Genomic DNA, 15,069 nt, shown 5'->3' with positions numbered 1-15,069 from the left:
AGAAACTGAAAGAAGAAACTAAGAAGTCTACAGGAAATTCTCCTACTTATACTGCTATAGCTAAGCTTCAGACGACCACCACCAAGATTCTACAAGCCACTCAGCAACCTCCACCACTCACAGCCTCTCCTCTACCAGACGATATTTCCACAAAATTCTACTACTGCCTGATGTACGCACACATGCAAAATGCAGCTAACCCGGGTTGTTTTAATACAACTATGAATGATATTCTTGGTCTCAACAATCTGCCATCATTCAACTTCAAAGCTAGTCCTGCTTCAGCTGATGTTTTGAAGATTATCCCAAAAATCGTCAGTTTCGAGGCACCAGATGACTTGCAAGATTTGATTTCTGCAGACACCACCGGCTCTACTTCGTAATCCACCAATGAGAGACCACCACCTCCTCCAGCCACAGCCACTGCCAAGAACCAATCAGAGCCCTCAATGCCTCACGTGCCTCCACCTTCCTCCACCAATGAGAACCGCCTCCAACGCCAGCCACCACTTCCATCAAGACACGAGCAGCGTCCTCGTCTTCCAACCCCAACAAAACTGACCAATCATCGACCTCACTTGTAGCTCAGTCTAAGGATAAACAACACTATAATACGATACGTGGAGTCTCTTTCTTCACTACTCCTGAGAATCCTAAAGAAATGGATGCAAAGACATTGATTCCCCTGCTCCAGAGCGACGAAGTTAAGTTCGTCTGTAGACCATCACGTGCTCTCTTCCTTAGAGAACTCATCAGTCTCCTTAATGCTCCAGAGATCGACCCAGACCGCAAATTTAAACTCATGACCACGCAAATAAAGTCGTTCCAGAATCTTTCTAATGGGTCAATAACTTAACACACCTCAAGCCGACCTCCACCATCCGGCTTGCTGCCTTCTGACACTCCCAGCTCCTGCCGCTGCCTTCGCCATCCTCTTAGTGAGCCAAGTACCGACATCATCCAAGCCTCTCCATCTACGCCTCCAGTACTTCGGTACCACATGTCCCAAAGTGGTTGGGCCACTTGCCTTGATTCCTCCTCTTCCCCTCCTTCCCATCCTTTTCCAGTTATTTCCATCCTTCCTTATCCTTCTTCCTTCCCATCTCACGACAGCTCTCGTCGTCTTCTTCGATTCGATTCCGTCTATTTCATTAGTTAGAAGATTATACACAATAGCTACATCCTGTAAATAAATGATCCATTATTGTAATGTAACTTACGTCACATGAGCTGTAACCAGCGGTTAGAAGTTTAGGGCTGGCTATTAACTGTCTCCTGGTTACTCTCTCTTATGCTGTCTGTAACCTGTGGGGCCTACCCCACCCGACCCTTATGGGGTTTGGGTATTGTGGGACTGGTGGTGGTTGGCATTCGGTCGGTCCTTCCTCATTCAGAGTGAGATCATCCCGGGTGCCACCCACGCAACCATACTCTGAAAACCTTCCCCTCATTTTCTCCTGCTGCTGCCGTTGCAACATTGCACAGCTTAAGATATATAGTTGTGTTTTTGTGTATTTGTGGTTGCAGGGTCAATTCACAGCTCCTGGCCCTGCCTCTTCGCTGGTCACTACTAGGTCCACTCTCTCCCTGCTCCATGACCTTAATCAATCAATTTTTATTTCCTCGCGAGATTACATTGAGATTATGAAATTACAATAATGAATTGCAGTGCAAAGAGAGCCACTATCATGCCTAGGCATTATGGGCAGACACTAATTTATTGACGTGCTTGGCCAGTTGTGGGTTCCATACTGGTGTTGCATGCTCCAGTGTGGGCCTGACGTACAGGATGTACGTACAGAGTCTAGAACGATTCCTTGCTAAGGTGTCGAAACGACATTCTTAGGTATTATACTCACCCCAAGATCCTTCTTCTTTAGTGAGGTTTGCAGTCTTTGGCCCCCTAGCCTGTACTCTTCTTTGACCTTCCCAGTCTTCATAACTTTGCACTTGGTGGAGTTAAACTCCAGGAGCTAGTTGTTGAATCAGGTTTGCAGCCAGTCCAGATCCCTTTGTAGTTCTATCTGATTCTCACCCACATGAATTCTCCGCAAGAGCTTCACGTCGTCTGCAAACAGGGATATCTCTGAATCTATCCCTTCCGTCATGTCATTCACATATACCAGAAACAGCACCGGCCCTAGAACTGACTCTTGTGCAACCCTGCTAGTCACATGCGCCCACTCTGATACTTCGTTACGTACTATCACTTTGTTTCCTTCCTGTCAGGTATTCCCTGATCCCTTGCAGTGCCTTTCCTGTTATTCCTGCCTGCTATAGCTTGTGCACTAATCTCTTGCACGGAACTGTATCGAAAGCCTTCTCACAATCCAGGAAAATACACTCTACCCATCCCTCTCTCCCCTGTTTTACTGTCACGTTGTCGTAAAACTCCAGTAGGTTTTGACATAGGATTTCCCTTCCCAGAAACCATGCTGGTTTTTGCGTATAAGCTCATTTCTTTCTAGGTGCTCTACCACTCTACTCCTGATAAGCTTCTCCATGACTTTGCATACTACACATGTCAGTGACACTGATCTGTAGTTTAATGCTGCCTGTCTGTCTCCTTTCTTAGAAACTGAAACTACAATTGCCGTCTTCCACACCTCGGGTAGTTGCCTAGTTTTGATTAATGTGCTGAAGATTGTTTTTAGTGGCACACAATGCCTCTGCTCCCTCTTTCAGGACCCATGGAAAGATGTCTGGTCCAACCACCTTTGAGGTATGTATCTGGTTTGCATAGCAGCCTGTGCACCTCCTCGGTTGTGTGTACTATGTCCAGTGCGTGTTGGTGTACCCTAACATCCCAGTTTGCTGGAGTCCTTTCTGTCTTCATTGCAAATACTTCCTTAAATCTCCTGCTGAGCTCTTCACATACTACTGGGTCGTTTCTTGTGATCTCCCCTCCTTCCTCAGCCTGATTATCTGGTCTTTGTTTTCCTCCTGATGTGGCTGTACAACAGTTTTGAGTCAGATTTGGCTCTCAAGGCTGTCATTTTCATATTGCTGCTGGGTCTCCCTCCTTATCCATGCATATTTGTTTCTGGATCTTTGGCTAATCTATTTTCCTGAGTCATTTGTCTTCTATACTTTTTCCATGCTATAGTGCACTTAATTTTGGCTTCTTTACACCTCTGGGTGAACCATGGGCTCGTTCTGGGCTTCCAATTGTGTCTATTGCCCTTGGGTACAAATCTCTCCTCTGCCTTCCTGCAGTTTGTGGTCACGTATTCCGTCATTTCATTTACTGTTTTCTTTCCAGTTCTCTTTCCCACTGTACCTCATGCTGGAAATTTCTCATTCCTGTGTAGTCCCCTCTTCTATAGTTTGGCTTCTCCCATCCTGTTCACACTGCTTTACTGTCTACTGTTAACTCTACAATGTATTTGAAGCTCAGGACCACGGTCACTAGCTCCGAAGGGAGCTAGTGATCGATGTGAATAAGAGGTCCAGCCTTGCTGGTTCATCTTTTCCCCTCTGACCCCTCAGGGAAGGTTCCTTGATGTTGGTGAGGGGCTCTTGATTTAGGGAATTGGATCTGTGCTCCAGTTCCCCGAATTAAACCTGAATGCCTTCCATATCCCCTTCCCAGGCGCTGTATAACCCTACGGGTTTAGCGCTTCCCCTTGATTATAATAATAATAATAATAATAATAATTCTCCCCTCTGATAATATGTTGATGCATGAGGTTTTCCAGTACCACCTCAATCGTTTTAACCCTCCACGGTACTGGTCCCCCACTGTGGTTCCAGGTATTCCCAGTCAATCTCCTTGTGATCGAAATCTCCCACATGTGGGCCCTTCTTGCCACCTCAGTTAGTATGTCCACCATTCCTCTGTTGCTCTTATCATACTCTTGTTTTGGCCTCCTGCTATTCTGTGGCAGGTTGTACATCACTGCAATCACCATCTTGCCCCCCCCCCCACTCTGAAGTGTTCCTGCAATGTAGCGCTTGCTTCCCTTATGTCCTTTCCTTCCAACTCAAAGCTCCACTGGTTTTTTGATGTGCAGTGCATCCCCTCCCCCTCTGTTCCCTCTACTTTTCCTCATGATCTGATATCCGGTTGGAAAGACTGTCTGTTATTCTCGTGAACTTTGGTTTCTGTGAGTGCTACGATGTCTGAGAATACTTCCATGATTCTTTCATGCCACCCCTTGCAATTATTTGTTATTCTGTCTGTGTTGGTGTACCATACTTTCAACTTCTTTTCCAATACTGTATTCTGAGGGGTTTTGGGGCCTGGGGGAGGATGCTATGGAAGGTTGCTGTGTAGGTGGGGTTTGTGTTGGGGGTGGAGGCTGTAAGTGCAGTGTTTACATTTATTTTGTTTTTATTTTTGTTTTGGGGTTAATTTGTTTGGTTGTGGTGGGGGATTAGGGGTTGATGTTATTCTGTGTTTTTTTTTTCTGCAGGTGGTTTTGTTTGCTGTCCCTCCCAACTCTGGGTGTCTCTGCCTGTCTCTAGCCTTTCAGGCTAGAGACAGGCAGAGACTGTCATTCTGTTCGTGTTGTTGCAGTCGATGTTCACTTGTTGGTATTTTGATTTCTTTAGCTATGGTTTCTGCTGCAGGTTCCTGTTTCACACCATTTCTGTCTTGAAAATCAATTTAACTTGCCGATCTTTTTTCCCTCGAGTATCCTCCTATTCCCTGAAAATTTGTCAGCTGGGTCATGCCCTCTCCTATTTGATATTTTGTTTTTGTTTTTCTCTCCCTGTCGTCTTCATATATCCTCCCTTTGGCCTCCTGAGCCCATGAATAAAAAAAAAATGACCTCTCCCTCTCCTCTTCCCACTGCCTTTTCCTTTGTATCTGGGTCTGATTTAAGCATCAACATTGCTGTTTTCCTTATTTCCGATCTCCTGGTGGGCTGATAGTGTTGCCTACATTACTAGACATGCTGGCCTTGAACTTCAGCTTGTCCTAATTTGATATTTAGTACTGGATAGATCTCTCTAATCTGGAGATATACCTTGGATGAGTTCCGAGAGTTTATACACTCCCAGAGCCCGGCCATTGGCCAGGTCCCCTCTGCAGAGTGACCAATCTCTTTCCCTTCCTTTACCCCCCCCCCCTCACTGACAGCTGTGGATGTGTGTGTGTGTATGTTATGCTACACTAGATCTGAACCCGAGTCATCCAACCATTTATACAAATGTATCTCTTGACACGAAATGGAAGTTTATGCTTCTGACTGTAAACTTTTGCTTAGTTATCTCTGTTACATTTCTGTGATGCAATATGCTTTTATAATAACTCTAAACCAGTTCTTTTATTAGATCTCTTTTAGATTTGATAGCAAGATTCATAATTACTCCGAAGCCTTTTTCTTCCCTGTTTCTGTTTTGTCTTTTCCCCTCCATTAAATTCCATTACTCGTTTGCTGTTCCACAAGGCCAGGCTTTCAAAGCTTCTTATAATTAGTGTCTTATGTTTACTAATTTGACAATTTTCTTAATTTCTCTTTGTAACATGTTAGCCACTTCACATCTGGTATTCATTTCTCGGTTTCCCTGAAAAGTATCCAGAGTGACTAGCTTATACAGGTCCTCGTTCTTGTCTTGCCTCCTAGCATCCCTTACCTGCCTTGGCTCCCAGCATCCCTTACCTGCCATGGCTCCCAGCATCCCTTACCTGCCTTGGCTCCCAGCATCCCTTACCTGCCTTGGCTCCCAGCATCCCTTACCTGTCTTGGCTCCCAGCATCCCTTACCTGTCTTGACTTCCCAGCATCCCTTACCTGTATTGACTTCCCAGCATCCCTTACCTGCCTTGGTTCCCAGCATCCCTTACCTGCCTTGGTTCACAGCATCCCTTATCTCCCTTGGTTCCCAGCATCCCTTATCCGTCTTGGTTCAAAGCATCCTTTGTCTTGACCCCCAGCATCCTGTCGTAGTTTCCAGCATCCCTTACATATCCTAGCAGTAAAGCTCTTTTCCTGTCCTGACACCAAACGTCTGTTGCTGAGCTCACCAAAAAAACTCTTTACTTACGAGAGGAACCACACGACGTTTTGGTCCATCCTGAACCATTGTCAAGTTACCAAATATTTTATTTGTTCTTTTACAACCATTTTTTTATATAGGCGAAACTGTTTTTGTCAAATATATTACAGACACTTGGTATATATTTTTTACGTGTCACACCTGGCAACATATATTAACTTTAATAGCACATAGTTAATTTTGTCAATAAAATTATGAATTGGAAAGATGACGGTGAAGTCTTTACCGAGACTTTGTGTTGACTTAGGACCATGTATATCTAGAGTGAAAACTGTTATGTATTATATAGATGTTTAAGATAATACAGCAGAAGGCTCTCTCCCCACCCTCCATTTTCTCCGGATACTGCCGGCATCAAATACCACGAAACTGGTACCACACCATAGTGAAACGCCAAGGAATTTACAGGAGAGAGAAAAGGATAGAAGGCGTAAGCTATTAAATACCTCTGCTGTTTAGTACTGTTCCTGCAGCAGCTACTGGTGGTTCACCACTGGTACCCACAGTTGTGTACATCAGTGGTTCTCAACTGGTACCCACAGTTGTGTATATCAGTGGTTCTCAACTGGTACCCACAGTTGTGTATATCAGTGGTTCACCACTGGTACCCACAGTTGTGTGCATCAGTGGTTCTCAACTGGTACCCACAGTTGTGTATATCAGTGGTTCTCAACTGGTACCCACAGTTGTGTGCATCAGTGGTTCTCAACTGGTACCCACAGTTGTGTGCATCAGTGGTTCACCACTGGTACCCACAGTTGTGTGCATCAGTGGTTCACCACTGGTACCCACAGTTGTGTACATCAGTGGTTCACCACTGGTACCCACAGTTGTGTGCATCAGTGGTTCACCACTGGTACCCACAGTTGTGTGCATCAGTGGTTCTCAACTGGTACCCACAGTTGTGTATATCAGTGGTTCTCAACTGGTACCCACAGTTGTGTATATCAGTGGTTCTCAACTGGTACCCACAGTTGTGTGCATCAGTGGTTCTCAACTGGTACCCACAGTTGTGTATATCAGTGGTTCACCACTGGTACCCACAGTTGTGTGCATCAGTGGTTCTCGACTGGTACCCACAGTTGTGTACATCAGTGGTTCATCACTGGTACCCACAGTCGTGTGCATCAGTGGTTCACCACTGGTACCCACAGTCGTGTGCATCAGTGGTTCTCAACTGGAACCCACAGTTGTGTGCATCAGTGGTTCACCACTGGTACCCACAGTTGTGTGCATCAGTGGTTCACCACTGGTACCCACAGTTGTGTGCATCAGTGGTTCACCACTGGTACCCACAGTTGTGTGCATCAGTGGTTCACCACTGGTACCCACAGTCGTGTGCATCAGTGGTTCACCACTGGTACCCACAGTCGTGTGCATCAGTGGTTCACCACTGGTACCCACAGTTGTGTGCATCAGTGGTTCATCACTGGTACCCACAGTCGTGTGCATCAGTGGTTCACCACTGGTACCCACAGTCGTGTGCATCAGTGGTTCATCACTGGTACCCACAGTTGTGTGCATCAGTGGTTCACCACTGGTACCCACAGTCGTGTGCATCAGTGGTTCATCACTGGTACCCACAGTCGTGTGCATCAGTGGTTCACCACTGGTACCCACAGTCGTGTGCATCAGTGGTTCACCACTGGTACCCACAGTCGTGTGCATCAGTGGTTCACCACTGGTACCCACAGTCGTGTGCATCAGTGGTTCACCACTGGTACCCACAGTCGTGTGCATCAGTGGTTCACCACTGGTACCCACAGTCGTGTGCATCAGTGGTTCACCACTGGTACCCACAGTCGTGTGCATCAGTGGTTCACCACTGGTACCCACAGTCGTGTGCATCAGTGGTTCACCACTGGTACCCACAGTCGTGTGCATCAGTGGTTCACCACTGGTACCCACAGTCGTGTGCATCAGTGGTTCACCACTGGTACCCACAGTCGTGTGCATCAGTGGTTCACCACTGGTACCCACAGTTGTGTACATCAGTGGTTCTCCTAGTTCCTATTAATGAGGTAACCCATGGCCTGGTAGCTAGAGCTCTCGGTTCACATGGCGAGGTGTTCAGGTTCGATTCCCAGCGAGGGTAGAAACAGGCGTGTTTCTTTACGCCGGTTGTCTATATTCACCCATCAGTAAAATGGGTACCTGGGTGTTAGTTGACTGGTGTGGGTCGCATTCTGGGACAAAACTGACCTAATTTGTCCGAAATGCTCTATATAACAAGTGGCTCTCTATAAAGTATGTCATTGATGTCAGTTAGATCTATATACCTTGTACATATACTTGTAGAAATGAAGATATTATAATTATCATTATTATACTGTAGGATAGATGGACACGCTGTGTCAAGTTGTAGTCACATTGTGACCACAATCACCATCGCTTCTCCTTTTTCTTTTGTCGCTGCTACTGCCATTACTTCGGCGGTTTATCTTGGATGTTCCTGCTTTATTAAATTCTGAATTCAGTGTAAATCCAGGATGTGTACATCCTGGATAGTTCCAGCATAGATGCTGGATAGTTCCAGCATAGATCCTGGCTAGCTCTTGCAATAGATCCTGGATAGATCTGAAGTTTACCTGGAGAGAGTTCCGGGGTTCAACGTCCCTGCGGCCCGGTCTGTGACCAGGCCTCATGGTGGATCAGAGCCTGATCAACCAGGCTGTTATTGCTGGCTGCATGCAATCCAATGTACGAGCCACAGCCCGGCTGGCCAGGTACCGACTTTAGGTGCTTGTCCAGTGCCAGCTTGAAGATAGCCAGGGGTCTATTGGTAATCCTCCTTATGTATGCTGGGAGGCAGTTGAACAGTCTTGGGGCCCTGACACTTATTGTGTTGTCTCTTAATGTGCTAGAGGCGCCCCTGCTTTTCATTGGGGGGATGTTGCATCGTCTGCCGAGTCCTTTGCTTTTGTAGTGAGTGATTTTCGTTTGAAAGTTCGTTACTAGTCCCGAGTCTAGGATTTTCCAGGTGTATATAATCATGTATCTCTCCCGCCTGCATTCCAGGGAATACAGGTTCAGGAACCTCAAGCGCTCCCAGTAATTGAGGTGTTTTATATCCATTATGCGCGCCGTGAAGGTTCTCTGTACATTTTCTAGGTCAACAATTTCACCTGCCATGAAAGGTGCTGTTAGTGTGCAGCAATATTCCAGCCTAGATAGAACAAGTGACCTGAAGAGTGTCATCATGGGCTTGGCATCCCTAGTTTTGAAGGTTCTCATTATCCATCCTGTCATTTTTCTAGCAGATGCAATTGATACAATAGATGCAATTGATGCAATAGATCATGGATAGCTCTGGAGTTTACCTGGAGAGGGTTTTGGTGGTCAATGCCCCCCGTGGCTCAGTCTGAGACCAGGCCTCATGGTGGATCAGGGTCTGATCAACCAGGCCGTTACTGCTGGCCGCATGCAAACTGATGTACAAACCACAGCCTGGCTGGTCAGGTACTGACTTTAGGTGCCTGTCCATTGCCTTCTTGAAGACATCTAGGGGTCTATTGTTAATTCCCTTATGTATGCTTGGGCCCCAGACACTTATAGTGTGCCCCTGCTTTTCATTGGGGAATGTTGCATTTCCTGCCCAGTTGTTTGCTCTCGTAGGGAGTGATTTTCTTGTGAAAGTTTGGTACTAATCCCTCTAGGATTATCCAAGTATTGTGTGTATGTATCATGTATCTCTCACCTGCATTCCAGGGAATACAAATCAAGAGCCTTCAACAGTTCCCAGTAATTTAGGTGCCTTATCTTACTTGTGTGCCATGAAAGTTCTTTGTACATTCTCCAGGTCAGCAATTTCGCCTGCCTTGAAGGGGGCAGTTAGTGTACAGCAGTATTCCAGGCTAGAGAGAGCAAGCAGTTTGAAGAGAATAATCATGGGCTTGGCATCCCTAGTTTTGAAGGTTCTCATTATCCATCCTTCCATTTACCTAGCAGATGTATTAGATACATTGCTGTGGTCTTTGAAGGCTAGATCCTCTGTCATTATCACTCCCAGGTCCTTCACATTACTTTTTTGCTCTATTGTATGGTTAGAATTTGTCGTATACCTCGATACAGTTTTAATTTCCTCAAGTTTTCCATATCTGAGTAGTTGAAATTTCTCTTCATTGAACTTCATATTGTTTTGATTGACCCATTTGCAGATTTGGTTATGTCCGCTTGGAGTCTTGCGGTGTCTTCAATGAAGGTCACTCATGACAATCCAGGTGTCATCCGCAGAGGAAGACAGAGCTATGGCTTACATCTGTATGTCAGATATGAGGATGAGGAATAGAATGGGAGCGAGTACTGTGCCTTGTGGAACAGAGCTTTTCACCGTAGCTGCTTCAGACTTTACTCTGTTTGCTATTATTCTTTGTGTTCTATTTGTCAGAAAGTTAGGGATCCACCTACCAATTTTTCCTGTTTTTCCTTTATCACTCTTTTTGTGCACTATTACACCATTGTCGCACTTGTCGAAAGCTTTTGCAAAGTCTGTGTATACTACATTTGTACTTTGTTTATCCTCTGTAGCATCCAGGACCTTGTCATAGTGGTCCAGTAGCTGGGACAGGCAGGAGAGACCTTGCTCTAAACCCATGTTGCTCTGGGTTGTGTAACTGATGAGGTATCTAAGTGGATGGCAATCTAGCAATAGATCCTGGATAGCTCTAGCAATAGTTCCTGCATAGCTTCAGCAATTGATCCTGGATAGCTCTAGCAATAGACCTGGATAGCTCCAGCAACAGATCCTGGAAAGCTCCAGCAATAGATCCTGGAAAGCTCCAGCAATAGATCCTGGAAAGCTCTAGCAATAAATCCTGGAAAGCTCCAGCAAAAAATCCTGGTTAGCTCCAGCAAAAAATCCTGGAAGGCTCCAGCAATAGATCCTGGATGGCTCCAGCAATAGATCCTGAATAGCTCTAGCAACAGATCTTGGATAGCTCTAGCAACAGATCTTGGATAGCTCTAGCAATTGATCCTGGATAGCTCTAGCAATAGATCTTGGATAGCTCTAGCAATAGATCCTGGATGGCTCTAATAATAGATCCTGGATGGCTCTAATAATAGATCCTGGATAGCTCTAGCAAAAGATCCTGGATAGCTCTAGCAAAAGATCCTGGATAGCTCTAGCAATAGATCCTGGAAAGCTCTAGCAATAAATCCTGGAAAGCTCCAGCAAAAAATCCTGGTTAGCTCCAGCAAAAAATCCTGGAAGGCTCCAGCAATAGATCCTGGATGGCTCCAGCAATAGATCCTGAATAGCTCTAGCAACAGATCTTGGATAGCTCTAGCAACAGATCTTGGATAGCTCTAGCAATTGATCCTGGATAGCTCTAGCAATAGATCTTGGATAGCTCTAGCAATAGATCCTGGATGGCTCTAATAATAGATCCTGGATGGCTCTAATAATAGATCCTGGATAGCTCTAGCAAAAGATCCTGGATAGCTCTAGCAAAAGATCCTGGATAGCTCTAGCAAAAGATCCTGGATAGCTCTAGCAAAAGATCCTGGATAGCTCTAGCAATAGATCCTGGATAGCTCTAGCAATAGATCCTGGATAGCTCTAGCAATAGATCCTGGCTAGCTCTAGCAATAGATCCTGGCTAGCTCTAGCAATAGATCCTGGCTAGCTTTAACAATAGATCCTGGATAGCTCTAGTAACAGATCTTGGATAGCTGCAGCAACCGATTCTGGACAGCTCCAGTATAAATCCTGGATAATTCCCATATAGATCCTGGATAGCTCCAGCACAGATTGAGGATAAATCTATGAAAGATCCAAGATAGATGTCAGTTACATCTGGGATAGATCCCAAATAAATAGTATATTTATTGCTTCTCACCTGAGTTTCCTCTTTTGTGCAGCAGCATTCAGACAATTCCATCAGATTAATTTAATTAGCCTGCTGTTCTCTCTTCCTACCTCAGTTTCCCTAAGGTTTAATAAAGCCATGTAATTAAAGCCCTTTACTGTATGCATATTTTCAATATAGTGAATATTGGGTGATGTAAAACACGTTTTTTTCTAGCATGTACCTCAATGTATCATATTCCTCTGTATCCTGTGTTGTGTTCTCAGTGATGTACGACCTTTGTGGGTTTAGATCTTAGTTCTTATAATACATTGTATTTTATACATATAAATGTGCACAATTTTCTCTAACTCAAACCTCTTCTATTATGATTTCTACTTCTACATATTTCATTATGGATTTACTTTGCTCGAAAAAGTTTCTGAATTAGTATTGAAATCTCGCCTTCCATTGCCACTCTTAAAAGCCACTATTGTACATTCCCCTTTTCAACTGCCAAGTTCACAGTCTAGTGTTTCCTACTGATACAAAATGTCCCAAAAATCTACATTATGAAATGTAGTTATATTTTTGAAGTTAAGCCATTGTTGTATTAACCCTTTTAAAGAATGGAAGGCAATTAAGAGTGATTCATGGAAGCAGTTCATCTCAAATTCCCTGGTCATTAGTCATTCACCAGCATAAACACACCCTTCTTGAAAAGGTCTGTGCTCATTGTAAATAATTAAAATGTTTTTTCTAAAATTTTCTTGGTTTTGCTTGAACTATTTCCTCCCCATTTCTGTTCTTTGAGATGCCAATTAAGATGTCTGTAAATGTTCATAATTTGCAAAAAATTAAACTGCTGCTTAAATCAAAAGATTTTTATTCATTGTATAATGGACATTATAAAGACATTGTACATGACACGGAAAGCCACCAGTGGACCACTGGTGACAGAATTTGGCTGCACAGAGTCCACTGGAGAGAAAAATGTCATAGCCGAGTAATGGAGTATAGAGTAAGGGATCCTTCAGTGGCCCTGGACCACTTGTTAGGGTTACAGCAGCCCTGGACCACTGGTTTGGGTTACAGCAGCCCTGGACCACTGGTTGGGGTTATAGCAGCCCTGGACCACTGGTTGGGGTTATAGCAGCCCTGGACCACTGGTTGGGGTTACAGCAGCCCTGGACCACTGGTTGGGGTTACAGTAGCCCTGGACCACTGGTTGGGGTTACAGCAACCCTGGACCACTGGTTGGGGTTACAGCAGCCCTGGACCACTGGTTGGGGGTTACAGCAGCCCTGGACCACTGGTTGGGGTTATAGCAGCTATGGTTGAGACCTCAGAGCCCCTGGACCAGAGGTTGGGACCTCAGTAACCCTGACTATTGGCTCGGACCTCAGCAGCCAATGACCACTGGGTAGGCCTTTAGCAGCCCCAAACCACTGGCTAGAGCTCAGTAGCCCTGGACCACTAGCTGGGACCTCAGCATGAAGGGCAATCAAGGAAAAACCACACAAATTATATGAAATGTACCTCCAACAAAAACTCGTATAATATTACTGTACCTATAACGAAGACAAACACAGTATCTGAATGAGTATTTTAAATGTCAAACATCCTTGTTATTAGTGTAATTTTTATTGAAATCTAAATTACTTCTTACTAAAAGGTGAAGTGTCTTGATTGTACAAAAAATGAATTTAAGGTAGTTAGGTATCTGGAACAAATGTGTATGACAGTTGGTTCTAACCATAGGATCTGATGACACAGGATCCACTACCAGGGATCTAAAAGAAAGGATCCAGTCACAGTGAGCGGAACTGCAAAAAAGCAGTGTTTTAAGCATACCACTCCAGAAGCAAGTACCTATGGAAAACACTCTCCAGGGCAGGAAACAACAAAGAACAACACTCTAGAGGCAGGTACCTATAGTAAGAACTCCAGAGGGGAGGGCAGGGCAGGAGTCAGAGGGTGCTGTTGATTTTTATAAGGGACCTAAGGACAGCAGCCCCTGAGGCAGTAGAGCAAGTTTCTAAGAGCTGTACTAAAGAGGATTCAGAGCACGGGTTACTAACAACAATCATGAGAACAAGGACTTAACACACTACGGGACAGGAATCTAAGTACAGAAATCAAATGTAAAGGAAAAAGAGGCAGCATTCCAGAATGTCATTACATAGGAACACACTGACAGATACAAGGGACCTAAGGCATTAAAGATGGAGATCTCAAGTTTAAAGAAGATATGGGAAAATGAAGTTCTTGCAGCTTCTTTGTAAAGAGTTTCCAGATCTCCCATTTGTTGCATTAAGTAAAATGCATACACAACATAACTGATATAAGAACAGGAAGAACTGCAACTGGTGATGAAAGAATGAAAATAAAGGGTGAATGGAAAGGGAAGGCTGGAAGGGAAGGGAGCAACAGTTGGCACATGGATGGACTTTGGGTTCGGACGAGGCTAGCCTGCCCCACCTCACGACACCTGGCTCACACAAGTGCGCTAACATTACAGGCCGGCTTAGTAGCACCTTCATACATTCATCACTTCCAACACTCGGATAGGCTGTAAACAAGCCTCACTGTATGACAGGGAGAGAAAGAGAGCATGAGCCAGTGACGTTTAAGTGGGCCGGCTGCCAATAAGCTCTAGACTATGCCGACTCGTATGACACTCATGTATGATACAAATGACACAAACTTCAATCTTTTGGCAGATCTACAAACTTAGTGTCTTATGGCACTTGCTGTCAAGTTTCTAGAACTTGGCCAGCTATTATTACATTTAGATAACAATTTTTTTGTTTTTAGGACAAGAATAAGTGGATTGTGTATACGAGATCCACGAGCAAGTGCCCATGGATCACACGTCTGACACTCGTGAGGCTAAATCACACAAATTGTGTATGAAACTCGTAATGACAAGATCACATGGATCATACATGCAAGACTCAAATGTGTACATGGAGGGATTCACTTTTGAGGTCCTGTTGAAGACTCACAGAGGCTGACTCAACGGTAATGACTCGAGCATAGCCACATCATCGAGGCACAACACCAAGCAATGCTCTCATGATAAAAAAAATGTCAATACAAGCATTTCTTTCTTAATTTATAAGCCAGGTATGAGCACCCCACACAGGACCTTCCTAACACCTGGGGCTTTGTGGATCTACCCAAAATTCTGCGGTTTGGTGGAGGACTGAGGCCAGGCTCACTGGTAAGGGAATGAGACTTGGATTGTATCCACTGTCAGCAGAAATGTTGCC

Source organism: Cherax quadricarinatus, chromosome 21 (genome assembly GCF_038502225.1).
Source record: "Cherax quadricarinatus isolate ZL_2023a chromosome 21, ASM3850222v1, whole genome shotgun sequence".
Classification (NCBI taxonomy): Eukaryota; Metazoa; Arthropoda; class Malacostraca; order Decapoda; family Parastacidae; genus Cherax; species Cherax quadricarinatus.
Note: the sequence above shows the minus strand (reverse complement) of the source record.